At 35.4% G+C, this 26,574-nt stretch overlaps 1 long non-coding RNA gene across 1 annotated transcript in view; it reads right to left on the bottom strand.

Annotated features, from left to right (window-relative positions):
* The window catches only part of LOC147584046 (uncharacterized), a 255,389-nt gene that overhangs the window by 193,275 nt on the left and 35,540 nt on the right, over positions 1-26,574 (bottom strand). Inside the window, exon 2 of the long non-coding RNA XR_015255122.1 lies at positions 11,807-11,847. This is a non-coding gene — a long non-coding RNA (uncharacterized LOC147584046). The remainder of the gene's footprint in view (positions 1-11,806; positions 11,848-26,574) is intronic.

Here is a 26,574-nt window from a genome sequence, read left to right as displayed (position 1 = left end):
TCATAGGCAGGCAGAGGAGAACCACATTGGAAACCAGGGCAAATTTTCTAAGGCCATCTTGCTTAAGAGTTTTTGTATAACAAAGAGTTTTGCCCCTTCTCCTTACTTATTTATTTCCCACACAACACCCAGAGGGCTCCTTTCATAATATGTCAGACTAGGGATCTCTTGTGCTTTACCTATAATGAGTACTCATCTCACTCAAAATAGAATCCAAAATTCTTTGTGTTCTCTTTTTCCTTTGAGCTCATGTAACCTGGCCTCTTCCCCTAACACTATCCCCTTAACATGTTTGATTCTCTGAAAGTTCCTTAAACAGACCAATCTTGCTTGTGCCTTAGACATGTTGTCTCGACCCTCCCTTGGGAGAACTTTCTCCTTTCCCACAGATTTTGGCTGAAAGGTTGCCACAAGAGAGGGACCTTCCTGATCTATTTGTAAGAGCACGATCCACTCTTCTGTTCACCTGCCAGGTTTTGTTTATCTATAGTGCTTATTATCAGCTGAAAGATAATTTATCTTTCTACTTGTTGAATTTCTACCATCTCAGTTGAATGTAAATTATTTAAGGCCAGGGACCAATCTTTTTTTTACCAGTACAGCTAGTAAATGTTGATTGAATGCATGAATGAATGATGGTGCTATTTTGGTGATTTTCATCTATATAATAGTAACATTTAAAACAACAACTTAAATATAGTGACAGGCAATAAGACACATTCTGAATAGTCTGTGTTAAGTGGTTGACTTAAATCAATACTACTTGTTTCATAACTATATAGTTCATTAGCAAGTGGGAGGGATGTTAATTAGCAACATCATCATAGATAAAAGCCTGTTAAATACATTCAAGTGAGGAAGAGTTTGATTCACTGCAGATTAAACTTTGATGAGTCAAGAACAAGATATAAAGTCACTAATTGGTCAAACAAATTATTTATGAAGGCTAGAAAAGAATGTGCGTGAAAGTAAGAGTGACTTAATATAGGCACAAAATACAGGTATTTTCAGTTAACAGAGAAGAGCTGAAGGAAAATCCTCAATAACCTAAAAATTCTCAGTACCATAAGTAAAGTTTCTTTTACTGATATACAGAAACATACAACACATTTAGAATTGATACTATGGGGAACATAAGAAAAGACTATAGATAAGAAAAGCTTATCCGTAGTAAATATGTAGTAAGGCCAATCATATTTTGCTGACCACTGCAGAAAAATGAAAAGCAGCCTGGCAGGAGATCCAGGAAAAGTTGACACTGTAGTTTAATTATTAAATGTTGGCCTAGCGGTGCCAACGGAAGATGAAAAATAAGCACAGTGACTGGAAGTTTTTGATGGGAACAGAAGGCTTGAGCATACTAAGCCTTGAGCATGACCAATTAGTGACTTCAGTATACATTACCTGACCTGTTATTAGGATATCTAATTTTGAATCAATCAATCATAAACAGTTCTTACACTTTTACAGAAGTGAAATAAACTAGGGAAGTGCCCCCTCCAAAAACAATGTTGCATTATCTTCTATTTTTACCATAGGGATTTCACATTGTCCCTACAGAATAGATAAAACTATCCAATATTCACATATTTTTTTCGATGGTATTTATACAATTCTCCTGCACTGACGGTTAGGCTAAGAATGCTCTGCAACTTGCTCCCCCCCACACACACAGACCTTCACAAGCACACACACAGCATAAATCACCTATCACCAACATTCTTCACTACTTGCTTCTCAGAAACTTGACTTGCTTCAGCTTTTCTGTACCCAAGTTCCCTCTCATACTCACACACGTGTGAAATGTTAATTAACTTTCAATGTTTTCATACTAAAGGCTGAATTTGACACTAGTTGTATTAGGATATGCCGAGATGATACCATGAGATGTGCTCTCTCTCTCCTCTCTCTCTCTCTCAAAACTAACATAAACTTCTAAAAAAAAATTTAAAAATAAAAAAAAATAAAAGTTGAAGAATTTTAGTGATTTTCCATGTCTGGACAGATATCAGAGTTATTATAAATAATCGGAGTATGCAATCATATTTAATCAGCTTAGATAAGAGCATGAAACATATTGACCAGAGTAATTCCTGTGAAACCCACATCCTGTCACTTCGTATGTATGTAGCTTGATCCAGTGGCTCATCTAGGAAGATGTCAGAGGAAACAGCTCGGAGGTAATACAGCAACAAATCTGTAACAATCTGTACCTTCAAGAACTTTCTAGCATTCCTCTTCATCTTCACTTGAGCATGTTCCTGTTTACAGACTCCACAAATAATGCCTAAGAAGCTCAAGTCTACGAGTATGGTTTGTGGTTTTCTTGCTAAGTGTCAGACCAGTGAAAGCCAGGTCACATGTTTTCTCATTTCACGAGAACTTGGCCCTTTTTACAATGACATAACATTCCAAAAGATGTCTACATGGCTTCACATGGGGCCTGGATCATATTATACACAGGTAGGCATGGCTTTATATGACAAGTATACAATAAATGTGTTGATTTAATATATTATATTTTCAGGGAATTTGTATCAATTTAGTACATGCTGTAAAAGTGACATTATATGTTCAAAAGCTTTCTCAACTTCTAATATACTACAGATCTATGCTTTCAGGCCAAATAGAAGGTATCGTGTTCCTCAAAGTACTTTTTGTATTCAAATGGAGGATTATTTTTCTTAAGTACTACATGACTAAAATTATTTTTAGAGAATTATCATATGCCTTTAGGTTTCAAAAGGACTCATGTATTTCTGCTTTCAGTTCATTTCTTTCAACATCTAAGTTTTTCAAGTTAAAGGGTATTTTTTAAAGTATACTTTATTTTCTAGAGGCTCACACATTTTCTTTTTCCCCCAAGTACTATACAGATTCACAGGCATTTTTACAAAATTTGCTAGTTTCTTCCATGTTGATGACAATTAGCCCTTATTATTCCCTATCGGGGTAATCAAATTTTGGCGAGTATATTAGCTATCTACAATATTAAAATTATGTGAGTTTTTATATTATTTTCATTATACATTTGATTATTTATCCTAAAAATATAATCTATGGTTGTATTTGGCATTCAATTAAATTCGTTTCTGGTAACCTTCACCTATCTAAAGTTTTTCATTTCTTCTTTTTTATTATACCTGTTTTATTGCTGTACATTTTTCCTTGCAAATGCCTCACCAGTTTTTGAAAACACTTTCTTTATAACTTAAAGAAAATTGCCAATTTTAGAGAATCTCTTAACCCAATATAACCTACTTGACCAATTATCCTTTTATATGTTTGTGACTATAATTTTCTTGTGATTATTACACACTGCCATTGAGAACAGTTCCTTGTTCACAAAACAACAAAAGAGCAGTGAAAAACATAAGGCCATAATTTCAACCATAAAGCAAAGTGAAATAATGGGATTTCCTAAAGACACTGGAGTTTAAAAGCAAAGTCAGAAAAAAATAGAATATGAAAATGAATATACGGAGATTAAAGATGATGAAAAGTTACTTTTAAACTTCCCCACGGGAAATATCAAGATATTCATACTTTCTATTTTACTAATCAGTGTGAGCCTGCCTGTGGAAGAGACTAATGCATTCATAACTGAAGTTATTTGAAAGTTCTGTTTTTATCTCATTATTTGTGGGCAATTAAAAATCCCCTATAGAATTAGTTGTTTACAAAAAGAAACTTGAAAACCATCTAAAGGTACAGTGACATACTGTACACACACACACACACACACACACACACACACACACACACGATAGACCTAAAAATGATACAGCGATTGTAAATACATGTTTTTCCTCTTATCTCAGGGTAGAGCTACTGGTAATGAAACTATGAATGTCAGTAGCTACTTCTACTCTCCTAGAAGTAAAACTACCTCAATTAAGTATCTTTTGCCTTGCTATTTACGGCCATTTGCGTGTACTTCTACACTTTACAAAGATACATTGATTAAATTCTTACATAAAAGATATATTGGGGCACATGGATGGCTCAGTTGGTTGAGTATCTGACTTCAGATCAAGTCATGATCTCACAATTTGTGAGTTCAAGTCCCACATCAGGCTCTGTGCTGACAGCTCAGAGCCTGGAGCCTGTTTCTGATTCTGTGTCTCCCTCTCTACCTGCTCCTCCCCTGCTATCTTTTTTCTCCTTCAAAAATAAACATTAAAAAAATCTTTTAAAGGCATATTATTTTGTATGATATTTGAGTCAATTTCTTAACCTTGAAATCCATATGCTGATTTATCCTCATCTCTGTGAGTCTGAAAGTTAGATTTGACAGAAAAATTAAACGCCATTAAATAGTGCCCTCATGGGGCGCCTGGGTGGCGCAGTCGGTTAAGCGTCCGACTTCAGCCAGGTCACGATCTCGCGGTCCGTGACTTCGAGCCCCGCGTCAGGCTCTGGGCTGATGGCTCAGAGCCTGGAGCCTGTTTCCGATTCTGTGTCTTCCTCTCTCTCTGCCCCTCCCCCGTTCATGCTCTGTCTCTCTCTGTCCCAAAAATAAATAAACGTTGAAAAAAAAAATTTTTTTAAATAGTGCCCTCATATTCCAGGAAGAGCTTGAATAAGCTAATTTGAGGTCATGTTAAATTATAAATGCATGTAGTATTTCAGGATTAGTGAGAAGAAAGCCATAATGAGGAGACAGCTACTTTTCAGCCAATGATGCAACATCAGGGGAGGATACTGTCAGCTAATTACTAGGGAAATTTGTAGGGCAATATATTAAAATCGCAGTAGAATACACAGTGAAAGCACAGAGAAGCATACTATCATAATAAACGTGTACAGTCTTACTCATTCTATAACATACAGTGATCCAGAAAAGTATCTTCTTTGCTCTTTCCCTTTAGGGATTTGTCTTCACTTATTTTCCCCTGGTGATTCTCCCACTGATTCTCTCTCCCACTAGATGTCGGGCAAGAGGAAGGAGTAGTATTGACTCTGAAACCAAGACCTAGTTAATTTCTAAAGTGCTAAATTGATGACTAAATGCAGCCAAACTGAATAGTGATCAGGCATATGGAAGATAAAATGCTCTGATAATTTGAACTAAATATTAATAACAGCAGCTGCAGGAGGAACCATATTCTCTTATGATAATATCCGTCTTTATCTTTTTCTGGGAATTATTCCCTATTTAGAAAGCTTAGCTTCACTTTTTTCCTAAAACAACATGTGCATCTCCTTTGTAGTACTCAACACAATTTTAAATCAATAATGTTTTCAAGGTTGATTTAGTGCACACCTCCCTACCAGCTCCCAAATATAAATCTTGTAAGATAGGGGCCAAGTCAGTTTCGTTGATTTCTTCATCCACAGACTCCACATAATACACTGGGAGACAGAACACTTTAAAAAACTATGTTGGGGAGCCTGGCTCAGTCAGGTAAACGTCCGACTTCGGCTCAGGTCATGATTTCACAGTTCGTGGGTTGGAGCCCCACATCAGGCTCTGTGCTGACAGCTCAGAGCCTAGAGCCTGTTTCAGATTCTTTGTCTCCCTCTCTGTCTGCCCCTCCCTTGCTCACACTCTCTCTCTCCCTCAAAAATATATAAACATTAAAAATGTTTTGAATTATGTACTGATCACTGATTAATGTATAGAATTATTGAATCACTATATTGTACACCTAAAACTGATATAACACTACGTGTTAACTATACCGGAAAATTAAAGAGTGACTAAAAAAAAGGAGAGACTAAAAAAAAAAAAAAAAAAGGAATAAAATTAATTAATTAATGGCATTGTAAAGCTATCCACGTCAAATAGAAATACAGTTTAGATTCATTGTTGGGCTCAATTTATACCTTTCTCTTAACCAGTAAGACTCCTAAGAATGACATATGGAGGCTTTACAGTCTTTTTATTAGACTAGTTATAACATTTTGGCTAAAATAGCCTCAAAAGGACACACATTAATGACAATATTGATACATAATAGAAGATACCCACAAAAAGAAGGTAGGAATTAGAAGAGGTACTCTACATCAGAACACAGACATATGGGCTCTCTGAGCACAGGATTCCTATTTACCATATTCTAATTCATCAGATGGCATGCCAATTTCTCTGATGAGAACTTTACAATTGCATGTGAGAAGATAACACTGTCCTTGCAGCTTCTTGCCCAGTTCTCCATTGAAATCTATCTTCCTCATTCTTAATGGCTGTGAAGATTCTCTTACTGATTACTCAGGGAACATCTACATATTACCTTCTCAATAAAGTGTTCCCCTATTTCCTAGGTGTATAATTGCTCAGTTCTCTCTGTTCCCATTTTGTAGCACATTTTGTAACCTCTGTAATTACATTTAGCAAATTTTATTGCAGCTTATCAGTTTATATGCATTTTTCCCCTAACTATTGGATCTCCTCACAAAATGGGGCATCTTTTTTTATCTATAGTACTTTTCAGAGTTGTGGACATGTTAGACTCTTAGTAAATTTGTCAAATAAAGTAATAAAGTACATTTAGGCTGAGGGAGAGATAAAGGGCTTCATCATTGAGAATAGGTATTGAAACAGTACAATCAATTATAAAGATTTAGTTCCATTAAATAATATAATTTAAGTATAGGACAAAAATCAGGTTTTAAGAACTGTATCCTTGTTTTACTTCTATGATCTTATAGTTATTTACCTTCATAACATGTCTTATTTTGCTGGTTTCCAAGAATAATGTTCCTTTGCTTTACACCCTTATATTCCATTTTCCTTCGATGCCTTCACCACTCTACATCTAACATTTCTTCTTTAGGACTTTTTATTCTCTTTCAGAGTTCTCAACATTTAAACTATAATATACATGGTTGTCAATTATCAATCAGCAATGAAGTTAACATTAGTGAACTCTATATTTTCATCATGTTGCATTTCATACACAGAAAAACAGGGCTATAATTCATTACAAAATATGAAGTTTAATGTGGATTATTTCTGCTTACAATAATCTAGCATTTCCTACACTGAGAAAATTCTATTATGGTATCAAGTAAATGAAAGTAGAATTAAGAATTGAAGGAAAACTTCTGACAGAAGAAAGTAATAATTTTGTATGGTTTTTCTCAGTGCACTGATTAAATAAGCAACTATGACTTTCAGTAGAATGAGCATATGTTACCGAGTCAGGCATATCTATTATCCTCTGTGGAATGTATTTCAACATCTTGCCTTCACAGTTCAACTACAACCACATATTGAAGTGGATGCTAGTCTTTCCCATTAAAATAAAAAACAAAACAAAACACACACACACACACACACACACACACACACACACACACACAAAGCAATAACAAAGTATCTTTTTGTCACATACCTATTTTGCTATTAGCCTATTTCTTTCTTCTAAAGTTCTATACTCACAATTTCTCTTTCACAACTCTTAACAATGTATCATAATAAACTACTGAACCTAAATTTCATCCCTAAATTCCCTTTCACATTGATAAATTCAATGGGCATATCAGTTTTCATGTTTATATTATCTCAACATTGTTCTCCTGCACTAGAACTTTCTTCTCATTCTCTTTTGATGGCTTTTCATTGTGTGTGTGTATCTGTGTGTGTACATATAAGTTTTTAGGAATTATCTGTACTGTTTTCAACTCTATACAACAAGCATAACTTTTAGCTTGTAAAAACTGCTCAATAAATGCTTGAGTGAACAAATAAAATTTTAAAATAATAAGTTAATGAACTGGAGTTACAAAGTTGCCTAGTGGAATAATCTTAATGGAAGTTAAACTTTATGTTTTTAGATGTAGTAAAGGGAGAGATGTCTTCTATAATGAAAAACTGTTACAAAAACTTACATTTGACTATTAAAGTAATACTTAAAATGTACAATTATTTCAATTTGTAGACCTCAAGGTACTTACAGAACATGAAGGTAGAAGTTCAAAAATGTTTGTAAATTAATCATAAGAAGCACAGCTTAGGAAATAATGAGAGGTAGTTTATACATCCATTGTCTTAGATTTGGCAGCCATACTCCACTACTCCATAGTGGGGTAGGGGGTTGTGTGTGTATACATGTATGTTTCTGGTAAGTTTCAGTTATTCAGATTATATATTACTTAAGGTAAAAATGTTTACACATGGTCTTGCTTGCATGCAGTTTTTGCCTATCTACATCAGATTCTCAATCTTTAAATTGAGAAATTTAAAGCAATAACAATTTGCTTTAATTTTATGCTTTGCTAAAATTTAAAGACCTTTAAATTAAAGGTCTTGCCTATCTACATCAGATTCTCAATCTTTAAATTGAGAAATTTAAAGCAATAACAATTTGCTTTAATTTTATGCTTTGCTAAAATTTAAAGACCTTTAAATTAAAGGTCTTTAAATGGCTAAAGAAAGTAAATCCTATTAATTATTAGCACCGTGCTCTATCCTAATGAGTTTACCGACCCCAAACATTCTGTTTATATTCTCACACAGATGATGGGGAAGCTGAGACATTAGAATCATGTCACATGTTTATGGCATTTTCTCACAATTAGCATGTCCATTGTTGAACTAAAATTAGCAACAGGTATTTCTTTTTTTTTTTTTTCTTTTTTTTTTTTTTTTTTTTTTTTTTTTAATTTTTTTTTCAACGTTTTTATTTTTATTTTTGGGACAGAGAGAGACAGAGCATGAACGGGCGAGGGGCAGAGAGAGAGGGAGACACAGAATCGGAAACAGGCTCCAGGCTCTGAGCCATCAGCCCAGAGCCCGACGCGGGGCTCGAACTCACGGACCGCGAGATCGTGACCTGGCTGAAGTCGGATGCTTAACCGACTGCGCCACCCAGGCGCCCCAGCAACAGGTATTTCAGAATGAAATTTTATTCACACCTAAACTATCTTCTATCATTTATTGCCTGTCTTCTATAAAATAATTAAGGCTATAGTCTTATGAATGTGCTTTATAAGCAAATGATTTTATTTTTCCATGAATACTCTCTAAATGTCTGTATTGATACTATTATTTACTCACAACTCTCTACAAAATAATGAAAATAAAAACAGCAGGTTACATAATGGTAACCTAACATTTTAACAGGTAAAAAATATTTCACCAAAGTTGCATTATATAGTTGAGGAGCTGAACACAAGTGTCACCCCTCAAAATGCATTGATGATGTTTATTTAGGAACTGAAGTTTAGAATTATAGCAGATATTCACAAGACGTAGTCTCTGCGTATGAAGGAAAAATTAGGATAAGTCTTGATATCTGTATAATATAGAGCAAACATTCTGATTTTAAATAGTGATACCAAGATCAAGGGCTCAGTGGGAAATGGAGACTAATGATGGAGTATATGGAATTATTGATGAGCTATATAAAATAAGAAATAGTAAGTAGTTTTATAAAAACATTTAACACTTAACAAACATTAATAAGAATAATTTATATCAAGAATTCTTCTAGGAATCAGGATGTGAGAGATGAATAAAGTCCTTTCTGATATGGGACTTACATTACAATGTGGGAGTTAGAAAACAGTGTATATAGGAAATAGAATATTATATCTCATTTTATTACAGACCTGAATGAATGAAGTGAGACTGAGAAACAAGTAACAATACTGGGAGAATGTTAATTTCATGCAGCTGCACATGTAATAGCCAAAAACATGGAATTTGGAAACAACCCAAATGTCCTTTAACAGTGAACGGATAAACAGACAAGGAACTACTACTCAGGAACAAAAAGAAACAAACCATTGATAGATACATAAATGTTACATAGATTTCAAGGGCATCTTGCTGAGTGAAGAAAAATTCAATCCCAGAGAGTTACATAGTGAATGATTAGATTTAGGTAACATCCTCAAAGATAGAAAATTACAATGGCGGTCATAGATAAGCAGGTACCAGGGTTTAGGATTGGTGGAAAGGTTTGACAAGGGCTTAGCAGGGGGGATTTCTTTGTGGTGATGGGACATTCTGTATCCTGAGGTGACAGTTATTGAAACATATTTTACTCATGTGATAAAACATCACAGTTATTCCCTGGCCAAATCCTTCCCACTCCCCAAGACAGTACATGTAAAATCTGCCAAAATCCAAGTTAAGTTATGCAGCCCAGTTAACAAGTACACTAACAGGGACACCTGGGTGGCTCTGTCGGTTAAGTGTCTGACCCTTGATTTCGGCTCAGGTCATGATCTCACAGTTTGTGGGATCGAGCCCCACATTGGGCTGTGCACTGACAGCACAGGAGCTGCTTGGGATTCTCTCTCTCCCTCTCTTTCTGCCCCTCCCTGCTTGCTCTTGCGCTCTCTCTCTCCCCTCCCCCTTTCAAAATAAATAAATAAACATTTAAAAAAACAGTACACTAACAGCAATTCTCTGAGTGCTGGCAATGTTTTATGGTTATAGAATATATTTTCCCTGGGTACACATGAACTCTTTGTTCTACTTCCGCAACTATTTCTGTAAAACAAACTATTTCAAAATTAAAATACTGGGAAAAAATCAACTGTTAGATTTCTAGATGTGAACAAATATGGCAAGCTAGAGGAAACCGTTAAATGTGTACTGCCCACCAAGAGGATTATGTGCATCTTTGTAAAATAAATGAAAGTAAACAGCAAATAACCAAATATAATTAAAGTGAGATAATTGAGGGAAACATACAGAAAAAAAGGCTAGAGGTAGCCAGAGTTCCATGACTATTCAAATTTTATTTTAATTTTTATGGGAAAACTTTAGGGTGTTTGAAACAGAAAAGTAAACTGAATTAATTTATACTTTACAAAACAGCCAGGAAGATCTTCCTCTGAGACTGGCATTATTCACCATTGCACAGTGACTTTAGCCAGTGCAATAGGTGAATAAGAAGAAAAAGAAGGTATAAGAAATTTTAAAAGGATGGGCGCCCAGGTGGCTCAAGAGGTTAAGTGTCCAACTCCTGATTTCAGCTCAGGTCATGATCTCACAGTTCGTGAAACTGGGCTGACAGCACGAAGCCTGCTCTGGATTCTCTCTTTCCTTCTCTCTTTCTGCCCCTACCTTGTTCACGGGCTCTCTCTCGCTCTCTCTCTCAAAAATAAACTTACAAAAAAGAAATTTAAAAAGGAATTGTTATGGGTGATGGTATGATCTAGTCTATAAAAACCACAGAGACCTCAAGTAAGTGTCATCCAATTTAAGTGGATCCAAAAGTTTACTGCTTGCAAGGCCACTGATACAATCAATGCATTTCTATATTTCAGTGATACAAAACATGATTTTTAGAAATGATATAACACAAATAAATGAAAAATATCAAATGCTCAGTAAAAATTCTAATAGATATGCCAGGCTCTGTACAGAAATTTATTAGACATTACTACAAGACATTAATGAAGACCTAAATCCATTTATAGTTGCTTAAAGTATTATAAGTCTTATCATTGTAAACATTTAAGTTTTTCTCAAATTTGTCTACTGATTCAATTTAATTCCAATCATAACCCCATCAAAAAAAATTAACAGATTTTGAATATCTGGTTCTAAAATTTACATGGACTGTATTCCTCCATGAAGAGCTGAAATATTCTCCAAAAAGAAAAAGAAAAAAAAATAGAGGATTTACTCTATAAAGATGTTATTAAAGCTGTAACAATAAAATAATGTGGTTATGTCACAAGGATACACTTACAGCCCAAGACATGCTATAGAGACTAACAGTAGGCTAATCTTTATAAAAATGTCATTTCAGAACTGCATAAGCAAGCCAGTCTTTAAAAAAATGCTAATTATTAAATGGGAACACCCATATAAAAATGTAAATAAAAACTTGATCCCTACCTTAGCCATTCACAGTAGTCAGATATAGGTAGAATTTATATCTAAAAAGGAATGTTAAAAGATGAAGATTATATGAGAATAGTTTTCACTATTCTATGAAATATATTTCATTATTAACCCAAACTTTTGACATATGAGGCTGCCATTTCTGCCCCTAAAATGAGGAAGTAGATTAACCTCTTGTCCCCTCTGGACTTTCGTTTTGCCAATCTTTATGTATGTATGTATGTATGTATGTATGTATGTATGTATGTATGTAACTAAAATAAACCAGAAATGACAAGGTGCCATTTGGAAGCTCAGGATTTAGGAAGCTTTGAGGGTTTCATCACCCACTTTGGTCTTGACAAGAAGAACATGCACCAGCGAGCCCTCCAGTCCTAGGAGGAAGACGAGAGGCACTCGGAGGGCCATTCCAACTGAGCTGAAGCCCAAAGCAAAGGCGGTACAGCAGCAGCACATGTTGTTCAGTGAGAAGCAGAGTCACCCTGCCAATACCGACCTTGCTGCACACTTGTCATGAAAAATTAAATGTTGTTGTTTGAGGTCACTGAATACTGGGATGCTTTGATACGGAGCTTTACTTTCAGAATGGGTAAACTATGAACTTGGGGGGAAAATATTTTTAAATAGAAATCAACACTCCACATAAAGAAAAATACTAATAATTGAGCTACATTAAAATTAACAACTTTTGTGATCAAAAATCATCATGAGAGTGGGGTGCCTGGGTGCTGGCTCAGTCAGTTAAGTGTCTGACTTTGGCTCAGGTCATGATCTCACAGTTTGTGAGTTCGAGCCCCCCACCGGAGCTTGAAGTCTGCTTCGGATTCTGTGTCTCCCTCTCTGTCTGCCCCTCCCCTACTCACATTGTGTCTATCTCTCTCAAAAATAAACATTAAGAAAAATTAAAAACCATCATGAGAGTAAAACTGAAAGGGGATCTTCTTTTTTCCAGAAAACATGATAAACTTTTACAAATCAATAGGAAAAAAAGACGTTAAAATAGAATAGCAGGCAAGAGATTTTTAGATGCTTCATTAAACAGTATATCCAGGGGCGCCTGGGTGGCGCAGTCGGTTAAGCGTCCGACTTCAGCCAGGTCACAATCTCGCGGTCCGTGAGTTCGAGCCCCGCGTCGGGCTCTGGGCTGATGGCTCAGAGCCTGGAGCCTGTTTCCGATTCTGTGTCTTCCTCTCTCTCTGCCCCTCCCCCGTTCATGCTCTGTCTCTCTCTGTCCCGCAAATAAATAAACGTTGAAAAAAATTTAAAAAAAAAAAAAAACAGTATATCCAAATGACCAATAAACATTTGACAAGATGCTTCATCTTATTATCAGCTGCAGTGATATAAATTAAAAACAAATTAATGGAAATTCATGATTCATTAATGAAAACTAAGAAAAATATGAGATACTATTACACACCACACAATTAACAAACTATTAAGGCCTGAAAACAACAGGTGTTGGATGTGAGGCAACTGGAACTCTCATATGTTGCTTGTGGTATTATAGATCAGTAGGGCAACCTGGAAAAATCATTTGGCATTTTCTAGTAAATTTATTAATATAGGCAGTCAAGACTGATAATTGTACTCATAGGTATACATGAGTGTTCATGAATACTGAAATACCACAAAAATGTCCATCAGACAAGCATGGTTTTATAATGGCAGATAGATGGAAACAGACCAAATGTTCACCAACAGTGTAGTGACAGAAAATAAAAGAAATATACTCAGCAAGGATGGCTATTATGAGATAATGTTGGAAAAAGAAGCCACGCAAAGCACACATATTTTATCATTCATTTTACATTAAACCACACAAAAGTACCATAGTGTTAGATGGCAAGACACCAGTTCTCACCATGGGATAGGGAAGGTGTAGTTATTGGGATGAAAGCTAGGGTAGCTTCTGCAACATGGGTAACATTCTATTTCTTAACCTCCACCATTGTCATGGGTGTCCTCAAACTGTGAAGTTCTTTCAGTTGCTCATTTAAAAACCATATTTTTATGCATTTTTTTTAAGTTTATTTATTTTGAGAGAGAGAAAATAGAGAGTGAGAGGGGGAGGGGCAGAGAGAGAGGAAGAGACTAACCAGGCTCCTTGCTGTCAGCACAGAGCCTGACGTAGGGCTCAAACCCATGAACCATGAAATCATGACCTGAGCCAAAACCAAGAGTCAGACGCTCAACTGACTGAGCCCCCCAGGTGCCCCAAAACCATGTGTTTTTGAGATTATTATGCTTTGGTGAAAATTTAGTTATAATGTTCTATACAGAAGAGACTATAGTCAGTCTTAGGTGGAGTCAGAAATGCCAGTCAAGTGGCTGGTTGGGATTAGGTTATAAGTAGCAACGAGTTGCAGTAGGACGGTATGGATGCAATTAACCCAAGGTGGGCTTATGATTATGATAAACATGAACCTAATGTTATATTTATCAAAATTAATGATTTTGTCACAGCCCATGACAACTCCACCAAAATGCTCTTTTGATTCATATATTTGGGCCTATCTTTGGTTTGAGATTTAACAGAAAATGTTTCTTCCAAGCAGTGTAAATACAGAGACTGCTACACAACAAAAGTTATTTTGATTTTAGAACATCATCACTTTTTGGGGGCACCTGGGTAGCTCTGTCAGTTAAGCAGCTGACTTCGGCTCAGGTCATGATCTCACAGTTCGTGGGTTCAAGCCCCACATCAGGCTCTGTGCTGACAGCTTGGAGCCTGGAGCCTGCTTCTGATTCTGTGTCTCCCTCTCTCTCTGCCCCTCCCCTGCTCACACTCTGTCTCTCTCTCTCAAAAATAAATGTAAAAAAAAAAATTAGAATATCATCACTTTTAGCCATTAATTAATGGAACTGATTAGCAGGCTTTTTGACTACTCCACATTTTTTGGACAATCTGGAATACCATAAATCCATAAAAAACATTTATTTATAATAAATTATATTGACAGATTATGTACTGTTAAAACTTTTTATAAATAAAGACCTTCCATTAACATTCTACTAGTAAATACACTCAGAATGTTTATCAGGAATTCTGATACATTATGACTTTCTCAAGATTTGACTTATATTATTTCTTCTTCTAAGACATCTGTGACACAGCAGAAACGAGTATCAATCAATCAATCAAAAATTCACCCATTTGGAACAAAACACTTCAAGCAACCTATGATTTACAAGAAATATTAAACCAGGGGTGCCTGGGTAGCTCATTTGGTTAAATGTCCGACTCTTGATCTTGGCTCAGGTCATGATCTCACTGTCATGAGATCAAGCCCCTCGTCTGGAACAATGCTGGCATAGGGCCCGCTTAACATTCACTCTCCCCACCCCTGCTTGCAGTCTCTCATTCACACAAAAAAGAAAAGAAATATTAAAACAAAAATAAAGGATAATGAAGAAACAACATATGAAATATGAGATGCAGTTACACTTTGCTCAGAGGATACTTCATAGCCTTTAGTGCATATACTTATATCAAATTACAGTAGAAATTCATTGAGTGAATATACCATCTCAAGATGCCAGAAAAAAATAATAAAATTTAAAAATTCAGAATGGAGGAAATAATATAAAATAATAAAACTTAATAATTAAAACAAATATAATAGTTCTTTGAAAATATTATAAACTTTGGTTAATTCTTCCACAAAAATGATGAAGTAAAAAATACAAAGCACCAGTATCAGCAATGTAAAGGGAACTTCTTTATGCATATAGTAAAAGACTAATTAAATGAGTTTGAGTCAATAAGGTCAATTCTTAGTAAATGGAAAATTATTTTAAAATAAAATTATAAAAACTGTTACACAGAGCTATAGAAATCTAAGAGGTTGTAAATATCTTGAGAACCAATCAATTTGGTCATAATTGTGTTGCACTTGAAATATACATTTATATGGAAGAAAGATAATTAGAAACACATCTTGTAAAAAGAGAGCAAAGCAGTAAACTTCTTGTACCAGAAATTTTATGAGACGATTTTTTCAGTCTGGTTGAAATTATGAGTAAGGTATCTTTTAAAATGGAAGTGAGGGGCGCCTGGGTGGCGCAGTCGGTTAAGCGTCCGACTTCAGCCAGGTCACGATCTCGCGGTCCGTGAGTTCGAGCCCCGCGTCAGGCTCTGGGCTGATGGCTCAGAGCCTGGAGCCTGTTTCCGATTCTGTGTCTCCCTCTCTCTCTGCCCCTCCCCCGTTCATGCTCTGTATCTCTCTGTCCCAAAAATAAATAAACGTTGAAAAAAAAAATTTTAAATGGAAGTGAAAGAGATTTTCTAGATATGGTGGCATTTTCTGAAAGAAAAAAATAAAAACCTGTCCTTTCTCATGGCTTAATATAACTTGTTTCTATATTAAGAAATGCAAAAGTTTTTAAGTGACACACATTCATTTTTAAAACTAATTTTATGAACATCTACAAGCTGCTCATCCTCCAATTACTATTTTTTGCACTTTATAGGGAAAGTGCTATATTCTGAAATACTTAGGCCCTGTGTTAAACTGCACTTATAGGGAAAGTGCTATATTCTGAAATACTTAGGCCCTGTGTTAAACTGCACTTATAGGGAAAGTGCTATATTCTGAAATACTTAGGCCCTGTGTGAAACTTTGTTTTGTGTTTTCCAACGAAAATCAATCCCCAAAATAGTACAAGAAGACTATTATGACTTAAATGACACCAATTTTGAGAAATGCAGCTTTTTCACTGTGCAAAAAAGGATACTCTTCACCAGAGTCAGTTAAGATACAAAAATAAACAAAATTAAATAATATCTTGAATGAAAATTGTTTTCCAAATATTAATATATTCCTTCTAAACTTTGAATCCAGCCACACAGAGTTGACTAAATCCAACAATTATCATTCCAATTTATTCTAGCCCTTCTCATTTTGAACTAGTTAAATACAGGATTTTTTCAGGACTTCTAGAAAAGTCAACACTATCTTAACAAAAGGAATTCACAAGATGTATAATTTATACCATGTAGGAGACATTATTTGAAATGTACCTTATCATTATATGTATTTTATATCACTGCAGAAAAAAACAAAATATTGCAAAACTCATTCTAAAGCTCAATTTCAAAATGGAAAAAGAACATAGTCTAGAGACAAAATATGTTTTCAAAATAATGAAATTACAGGTATGCCATATATTTCTGTATAATGAGAACAGAAAAGATGCTTTAACTTTATGTTAGTATACTGGAGATAGTTATCATTCCTATTATAGATGTTTAGATTATTTTTCAAATATTGCTAAAATAGAGAAAGCTCTAACAAACTACAAAAGTAACTTTGTGTCCCTCAAACATTAAGGTAATATCAAGTAAAAAAGCAGCAAGCAAAAATTAGCAGTTATATGATAGAATCACGTTCATACTTTATCTTAATCCCCCAAGAGGTAACTTTTAATACAACTATTTGATCTTTCCTCACATAATTTTGTTAATGATATTATTTGAAATGTCATTTTAAACTATGGATTTCAGCATGTCTCTATGAAGGCTTCTGTATGGCTATATTTTGATTAATCCCATAGTGTATTTTTTTAATTGCCAAAACAAAAAAATCAGAAAGAAAAGTATATTAGGTTGTGAAAACAGTAAGTGGACTTATGTATATATATATAATTATTAGTATGTATATATTACATACACACACACTGTGTGTGCGTGTGTGTGTGTGTGTGTGTGTGTGTGCGCGCGCGCGCGTGCATGAGTGCGCACACATGCACAACTAATGAACTAAACAGAATCACACTGGTTTGGTTACCAAAATGAATTTGCAGGTGTTCATGCACTTTCTGATCCCTCAATTAATTTTGGTTGATTTTTCTACTTAATCATCTCCTTCAAGGCTTTGGAAGCTACTTGACTATTGTACTTCATCGCAATGTATTTTCTTCTCCCCATGAGCTCTCAGCAAACATCCAATATTGATAGGAGAGGTGTGTGAAACGTGTATGAACCAGTGAAAGCTGAGGCTGTGGAACTAGTCAGAATGGAGGTCCCTCCTCCTAGCCTAGATAACCCCCTGGGACCACCTGTTATTAATTGTGTTTGTTCCTCTTCCATTAAACATAGCTCCTGATATTTTTAAAGCATTTGCTGAATATATGTCTATACATGAAGGAGAAAGTGGATGAATAAATACACAAATGTGTATGTTCACTAACAGAATTAGACTTTGGCAACTTATGTTTTTGGTTGTTTTTGTTATTACTGATGCTGACGCTGTTTTTATACTAACTCCATCTATTCATCAACCCTATGTTAACATTTAATGGTTTATTATTTTTCAGTAACTGATTGAGAGGATGCAGGTGATGGCTTACAATAATAGAAATGATGATGATGATGATAAGAACGTATTACCTTTCTATTAAATGAACTTCTTACTACAGAAATTACAACAAACACAAAGAGAAGACTGACATGCAGTATAGCCTGAGAAACGTCATGGTAATCCAAACATTTGGTAATACCAAACATCCATGGTAATATCCAAGACTAGTTATATATTCCTCTCCCCCCCGCCCTTCCTGATATCAATAATTGTTAGAAAAGTCTGCCTAAGGGCACCTGGGTGGCTCAGTCAGTTAAGTGCCCGACTCTGATTTCAGCTCAGGTCATGATCTCACAGTTCATGGGTACAAGCCCTGTGTCAGGGTCTATACTGATTGTGCACAGCCTGCTTGTAATTCTTTCTCTGTCCCTCTCTCTCTGCCCCTCCCCAGCTTGAGCATGCATGCTCTCTTTTGCAAAATAAATAAATATTTAAAAAAGAAAGAAGGGCCCCTGGGCGGCTCAGTCCATTAAGCGTCCGACTCTTGGTTTCGGCTCAGGTCATGATCTCACGGTTTCTACTGCCAACACAGAGCCTGCTTGGGATTTTCTCTCTCTCTCTCTCTCTCTCTCTCTCTTCTCTCTCTCTCTCTCTCTCTCTCTCTCTCTCTCTCTCTCCCCGCTCATGCTGTCTCTGTCTCTCTCAAATAAATGAATAAAAACTTTAAAACAAAAGTCTGCCTAAATGATTAACCAGCTTATTCTTAAAAACAAGAAATATTTGGGGCACTTGGGTGGCTCAGTCGGTTGAGCATCCGACTTCGGCTCAGGTCATGATCTCGCAGTCCGTGAGTTCAAGCCCCGCATCGGGCTGTATGCTGACAGCTCAGAGCCTGGAGCCTGTTTCGGATTCTGTGTCTCCCTCTCTCTCTGACCCTCCCCCGTTCATGCTCTGCCTCTCTCTGTCTCAAAAATAAATAAATGTTAAAAAAAAAAAACAAGAAATATTTAATTCTTTGGTATTTGGAAGATGAATAGTGAGTAGGAAATGAACTGAAAAAGGACACCAGATTCAGTTGTGGAAGGTTTTATGTCAAAGTAATTAGCTTAGACTGTACCTCATAGCTAGTAATTTATTTAATTTTAATTTTATTATTTAATTTTTATTTTTATTTATTTTATTATTTTATTATTTTATTTTATCATTTCATTTTTGCATCCAGTCCACACCAGTGTCTGGCTTGAACTCACAACACTAAGATCAAGAGTCAAATGCTCTACTGGCTGAGCCAGCCAGGTAACCCTGATGACTGATTTTAAACAGAGCTGTGGCAGTGGAGATGAATATTTTGATTGACAAATTACTTAACATTGAAAAAATTAAAGAAAATATTAACTTTTATTGATCAACATTCCAAAGTAATTTTAAAAACAAGTCTAGGGGCGCCTGGGTGGCGCAGTCGGTTAAGCGTCCGACTTCAGCCAGGTCACGATCTCGCGGTCCGTGAGTTCGAGCCCCGCGTCGGGCTCTGGGCTGATGGCTCAGAGCCTGGAGCCTGTTTCTGATTCTGTGTCTCCCTCTCTCTCTGCCCCTCCCCCGTTCATGCTCTGTCTCTCTCTGTCCCAAAAATAAATAAATGTTGAAAAAAAAAATTAAAAACAAGTCCATAATATAATACATAAATATGAAAGCGAAGCTATATTTACCTTTAAGTTTACCTTTGCATTGTTACCATGCTGTTATACGTACATGTCTTTAAATAAAGGTAATTCTTCCCTTCCTTTCTTTCCAGTTTATTAAGACATAATTGACATATAACACTGTGTAAGTTTAATGTGCAATGACTTGACATGGGTACATATTGCAAAATAATTATAATAAGTTTAGTTAACATCAACTACCTCATATAGTTGCAAATTTTTTTTCCTTGGTATACAAAGTTTTAGGATCTACTCTTTTACCAACTTTCAAATATACCACACAGCACTGTTAATCTATAATCATCACATTGTATACTGCATCCCAGTTATTACAGATCCTATAACTGAAAGTTTGTACTTTTTGACAACTTTCACCAATTGTCTTACCACCACCACCCCTCCTCTGGCAACAACAAATCTGTTATTTTTTTCCATGAGTTTGTTTTTATTTTAGATTCCACATGTAAGTGAAATCATACAATATTTGTCTCACTTACATAATGCCCTCAAGATCCACCTATGTTTTCCCTAAGGGCAAGATTTTCCTCTTTTTTATGGCTTAATAGCATTCCTATACATTTCTATAGGTGTTGTGATGATAGATAGATACATAGATACATGGATAATGATAGGTAGATGATAGATATATAGATAGATATGACAGATAGATATGACAAATAGATAGATGACAGATAAACAGTACATTGCCTTTACCCATTATTCTGTTGATACACACTTAGATTGTTTCCATGTCTGGACTATTATAAATAATGCTGCAGTGAACATGGGTGTGCAGAAATCTCTTCAACATAGTGATTTCATTCTACTTGGATAAATAACAAAAAGTGAACTTGCTGAATCATACAGTATTTCTAATTTTAATTTTTTGAGAAATCTCCATACTGTTTTCTGTAGTGGCAGCACTAATTTACATTGCCACCAAGAGTGCCCAAGGCTTCCTTTTTCTTCACATCCTCACCAGCACATGTTATCTCCTTTTAGATGGTAGCCATTCTAAGAGGTGTTCTGTGATATCTTATGGTGGTTTTGATTTGCAATTTCCTAATTATTAGTGATGTTGAGGACATTTTCATGTACCTGTTGGCCAGTTAAATATCTTCTTTAGAAAAATGTCTATTAAGGTCCTTTGCCCATTTTTTTAATTGTATTATTTGGTTTTGGTTTTTGCTGTAGAGTTGTATGAGTTCTTTATATGTTTTGGATATTAACCCTTTATTAAATAGAGGATTTATAAATATTTTCTCACATTCTATAGATGTCTTTCACTTTGTTGATTATTTGCTGTACAGGCAATTTTTAATTTTTTAATCCTTGACTTTTGATTTTGTTACTTGTGCCTTACGTTTTACATCCAAAAAATCATTGCCAAGACCCATGTCAAGACAATTTTGCCCTACATTTTCTTCTGTGAGTTTCATGGTTTTGGGCATTACAGGAATGTCTTTAATCCATTTTTAGTTAATTTTTATGAGAGGTGTAAGATAGGGGTCTAATTGCATTCTTTTTTTCTTTTTTTCTTTTTTTTTTTTTTTTTTTTTTTGTTGAGAAAGAAAGACAGAGAGAGAGTGTAAGCACAGGAAGTGGGCACAGGGAGAGACAGAATCTTAAGCAGGCTCTATGTTCAGCATGTAGCCTGATGCAGGGCTCAATTCCACGACCCTGGATCATGCCCTGAGTTGAAATCAAGAGTCGGATGCTTAACTGACTGAGCCACCCACACGCCCTAGTTTCATTCTTTTACATGTGAATATCCAATTTCCCTAGTACCATTTATTGAAGAGACTGTCTTTTGTTTAATGACTATTCTTGGCTCCCTTTTCAAATATTAGTTGGCCATATATCTATGGGTTTATTGGATATATTTTCTAAAATTGTACATGGTAAAAAACTAGATAAAAGAAAATTCAGATAATAGAAATGGAGATATATGTATGGCTTATGGCTGATGATAATAACATTTCTTGTGTGAGTTAGAAAATTGCTGCTTTTTTTGGATATGATGTGTCAAACCTAATTTTATGTCCTTGAACAATGGACAATATGCAATATGTTATCAAAAATGGTATGTCTTTTAATTCCCATAAGAGATACTCACCTTTTTTTCACAGAGATCTGTATTTGCTGAATAAATGAAAAACTGTCATTAATAATTCTACTGATAGTCTAAATCCTCTGAATTGAAGAAGGAATTGACCTTAATCACTGTCTGTTTTTAGGAGGTTAGGAACATCACTTACTGATACCACAAGGGGAGTTCACTGTTGCAGAATTATTTCAGAAAGACCTGTGGCAAAACTCCGCTTCAGAAATTGCATTTGATTATGTGCTGAAATTGTATTTTTCTGTAAATTCACAAAGACCTTATCTTATACTTTTATAATCTATTCTTAAATATACTGTCCCTATTTAAAACACTTAAATTATTTTAAAAATTAGATTATAGTATCAACATTTACTTTTCCAAAGATGCTGAGAAGAGCACATTATGAGTATTTACTCTATCAATGTTTTATCTAAAATCAAGGAATTAAGGTAATAAAAGCAGGAACTCATAAATCTCCCCAAGTAATCAAAGCATTTTCACATTATGGTCAATTTTACAGATTTTGTCTGAATTCCTAAAGAAAGTAATGTCTTTCTTTTTCTTATCTTTACAAAATCCTCAAACTATACAGATACATCTACCCAAGACATTTTCAATTTGTTCTGGATTATGTTTTACTGCCTTAAGGACCGAATATCTATATAAGCCATGATGATTTAGAACTGGAAAAGAAGAAAGATTAAGATGCAGAATGGTAGCGGGGTGCCTGGGTGGCGCAGTCGGTTAAGCGTGCGACTTCAGCCAGGTCACGATCTCGCGGTCCGGGAGTTCGAGCCCCGCGTCGGGCTCTGGGCTGATGGCTCAGAGCCTGGAGCCTGTTTCCAATTCTGTGTCTCCCTCTCTCTCTCTGCCCCTCCCCCGTTCATGCTCTGTCTCTCTCTGTCCCAAAAATAAAAATAAACGTTGAAAAAAAAAAATTAAAAAAAAAAAAAGATGCAGAATGGTAGCATTCGTAATTTAAGTTTTTAAAAAATCTATTTATGATAGCATATAAATTCAAGAAATTCTAATCTCAAGGTAATGGCTCCATAACAAATTTGTTAAATATCAGTTTTGGATTAATTGAGTAGAAAATAAAATTGAATAAAATATTTTCTCCAATCTTCTAGGAGACATGAATTAATATTAACATAAATTTAGCAGCTAAATTAGGAGTACCCACAGAAAAGCCTTGTGGTATTTATTATAAAGTTGTGTTTTTATGAAGCCTGAGACTTTCTGTAGGTCCTTGTCTTATTAGAAAAAAGAAAATAAATTAAATATGAGTAATGAAAATATTACAATATAATTTGTACACCTACATCATCATAATGAAATACTTGAAAATGTAATTCTTTCTTTAAAGTGCATATCTGAAGGACATTACCATAATAACTTATGTATGCTTACCTGGGTTTTGATATGCATTTAGGAAAAGTATTAGCTACTGGATAAATTATCACTACTATGAATAGATGATGATTTCTATATATTTTCAAGCAGAAAAATATTAAATTTAAATTTATTGCATTTTTAGCTCCTAAAAATAATGTTTCTGTGGCTAGGGATTTCAATTATAATAGAAGTGAACTGATGTTTCTGCCCAGTTCCTCAAGCTAAAATACACTGTGAAAAAAAAGAATGAAGGAAAAACAGAAAATAAAGGTAATTTCCCATAAAGCAAGAAAACCCATAATTCTAACAAGAAATTATATATGAATAACTGTTAAAATATGTGAAATAACAAACCAGGAACAGGGAGGGAAGTATGCATGTGAGGAAGTATGTGGAAATCATGGGCACAAACAAAAATAGAAAAAGTCAGATGCAAACTAAGACCCACAAAAATTATACTAGGAAACAGCTCTATGATGATTACAGACATTAATGATTTATATTAAATAATACATAAATACTGTATATATAACTGTTATAATTTATAACAGATACAAATTACAAACAATGGGATGATGTCCTCGAAGTTGGTGGAGTAGGGAGCTCTAAGAATTGGTCCCCACACTGAAATAACTGGTGCGCTAACAAGAACTGTTAGAATAAACTATTTCAGAACTTTTTTGTCTAGTCGAATGCTTGTGGTGTCCAGGGGAGTGCTTACTGAAAAAAGAAACTGGTATTATTTTGAATTTTGGAATTTCAGCAAGCAGCTCCTCGTCCCTGATTCCCAGCCTATTGTAGACAATCTTGGGATGGTAGTTTGCATTTTTGATGTGGTCTGCTGATGCCACAGTGAATATAAAGATCTTGTCCTCCAAAAATCTGAGTTGTGTATTTTGACCAGCATGAATGTTTGCTGGCACACAGGGTGGACATCATTTCAACCACACTGGGTTAAAGTGACTTCTTGGGAGGCATCTATCAAAATAATGTAAAAAAGCAGAACAATTTTTTGTTTAGCTTTTCTTATTGAATCCAGACATTTAAGAATATTGCTCTGAGGTCACTGACTGCCAAGTGAATGAAACAGAGATGTGAGTAACCACACACAAGGAATACAGGTCGGACATCAGGTAGAAATTGATATTGCAGCCTTGAGTCTCAATTCCAGAATGCAGAGATAAGCCAAACATCCACGGTCAATTGAATTTTTCCAAGGGTACCAAGACCATTCACTGGGAAAGAATAGGCTCTTAAATAAATAGTGCCAAAACTTCATAAGGACATGCAAAATAATGAAATTGGATCCCTACCTAAATGCATATGCAAAGATGAACTCAAAACTGATTAACAGCCTAAATCTAAGTTATACACCTATAAAAATCTTAAAGAATACAGAGGTAAATCTTCATGACATCTGATTTGAAAGTGGATTCTTAGAAGTGACACCAAAACTTAAAAAAAAAAGGAAAAGAAAACATAGATAAGTTGGACTATATAAAAATGTCAAAGATTTCTGCATCAAAGAATATTATCAAGAAACAGAAAAGACAACCTAGAGAATGGGAAAATACTTACCAATTATTTATCTGGTAAAAGTTTAATAACATAAGGAAGATAAAAGTGTTACAACTTATTAACAAAAAGACAACCCAAATTAAAAATGTACAAAAGACTTGAATAGACATTTCTCAAAAAAGAAATACAAAAAACCAACAAGTACTTGAAAAAAGATGTTCAACATCATTGGTCATTAAGAAAATGCAAATTAAAACCACAATGAGATGCCACTTCACACTCACTGGAATGGCTAAAGTAAAAATAAAGAAAAACAGCAAATGGTGGTATGTCTCCTCCCTTAATCCTCCCATTTGATTAATTAGACCAATCATTACCAATTCTCAGTCTGTTTCTATCCAGTTACCACTCAAACCAGATTTTCAGGCTTCAGTGACCATGAACTCCACAATCACCTGGTTGAAAAATGACCTACTGGGATGCCTGGGTGGCTCAGTCAGTTGAGCCTACGACTTCGGCTCAGGTCATGATCTCGTGGTCTGTGAGTTCAAGCCCTGCGTCCGGCTCTGTGCTGAAGCTCAGAGCCTGGAGCCTGCTTCAGAGTCTGTGTTTCCCTCTCTCCCTGCCCCCCCCCCCCCACTTATGCTCCGTCTTTCCCTCTGTCAAAAATAAATAAAACATTTAAAAAAAATTTTTTTAAATAAAAATGACCTACCAAATCTTGGGCATTGTGGCGCATGGATCTGTGACCTCTGTATCTGCTCCAGGCAACCTGTACTCTGTATATAATCCAGCCACCTAGCCAATAAGAGCTGTTAATCCTCACTAACCTGTCCTCTCAAGAGTATTAATGACTCACTGACAATGTGTACCCATCTCCTTATGGGCTTTTGTAAGAAATATTCCATCCTTATGGGGAGGTGGGGGCATTCAATTCCTTCAGCCATACAATGGCATTGAAATCCACTCCATATGAGCAGTCACTGTGTGTTGCCTATGAATGCCATCAACAAGTATCACATCAAAGAATCAGGCTGTTACTCATCAGCAGAAGAGTTGGCAGGTACATGGACACCATCCTTTCCACATCCTGTGAAGAAATATGCTTCAACTTATACACAAGAGTGTGTACTATGGTTCTGAAGTCCACAGAGAACCATCTGTCTGTGGCTCCTTCATTTTATAAAACATACTTGAGTGGTAGAGTTGGGTTCTGGGAGCTTTTGTTTGGGGTTAAGGCAATAAGCAGTCTGAGCTTAGGAAATGCATGTTTAGGAAGTTCTTAGAAATACTCACAAAAAAGAAAATTAAATTTTTGTGCCATGGGAAATTGAATCTAGGGAGGAGTAGTGAAGAACTGATTTTGTTGGGAGGCAAAGAGAAGAATGGCTCAGCAATTATATTTTCCTCCAAAATATTCCACTGTAGTTTGTGAATTTAACATCATAAAAAACAATTATGTATTTTAATTTTTTTTAATTTTTTTAAGATTAATTTACTTTTGAGAGAGACAGAAGGAGAGAGAGAGAGAGACAGCCATGGCGTGAGGATGGGAGGGGCAGAGAGAGAGGGAGACACAGAATCTGAAGCAGTCTCCAGGCTCTGAGCTGTCAGTCCAGAGCCTGATGTGGGGCTTGAACCCCAAAACTTCAATATCACGACCTGAACCAAAATCAGACACTTAACTGACTGAACCACCCAGGAGCCCCAAAACAATTATGTATTTTAAAAGTCAAAATAGGG

Source organism: Puma concolor, chromosome A1 (genome assembly GCF_028749965.1).
Source record: "Puma concolor isolate L17-30 chromosome A1, mPumCon1.1.hap2, whole genome shotgun sequence".
Lineage (NCBI taxonomy): Eukaryota > Metazoa > Chordata > Mammalia > Carnivora > Felidae > Puma > Puma concolor.
The sequence above is the reverse complement of the archived record's forward strand: the minus strand, read 5'-3'. Positions and strand labels throughout refer to the sequence as shown.